The sequence below is a fragment of the Zonotrichia albicollis genome, chromosome 2 (genome assembly GCF_047830755.1).
Source record: "Zonotrichia albicollis isolate bZonAlb1 chromosome 2, bZonAlb1.hap1, whole genome shotgun sequence".
NCBI classification, from domain to species: Eukaryota; Metazoa; Chordata; class Aves; order Passeriformes; family Passerellidae; genus Zonotrichia; species Zonotrichia albicollis.
This window is the reverse complement of record NC_133820.1, coordinates 65679930-65680176: the sequence shown is the minus strand read 5'-3', so window position 1 is coordinate 65680176 and position 247 is coordinate 65679930.

Genomic DNA, 247 nt, shown 5'->3' with positions numbered 1-247 from the left:
CAAATCTGAAGCAAGAAGCAAATGTGGGAGTATTAAGCAAGACTTGCTGTTAGACTGAAATCTCAGGAGGGTTGTGTAACTCTCCTGCGAGCTGGATGATTAGATTTGCTAGTTAACACAAACAAGGACATTTGTGGAAAAGAGAAAAAAACCACAAAACCAAACAGATGGGTGCCTCCCTTTGTATTATGGCCAAGAAATTACAGATTATTTTAAAGAAAACAGCAGGAATGCTTCATTTTACAGA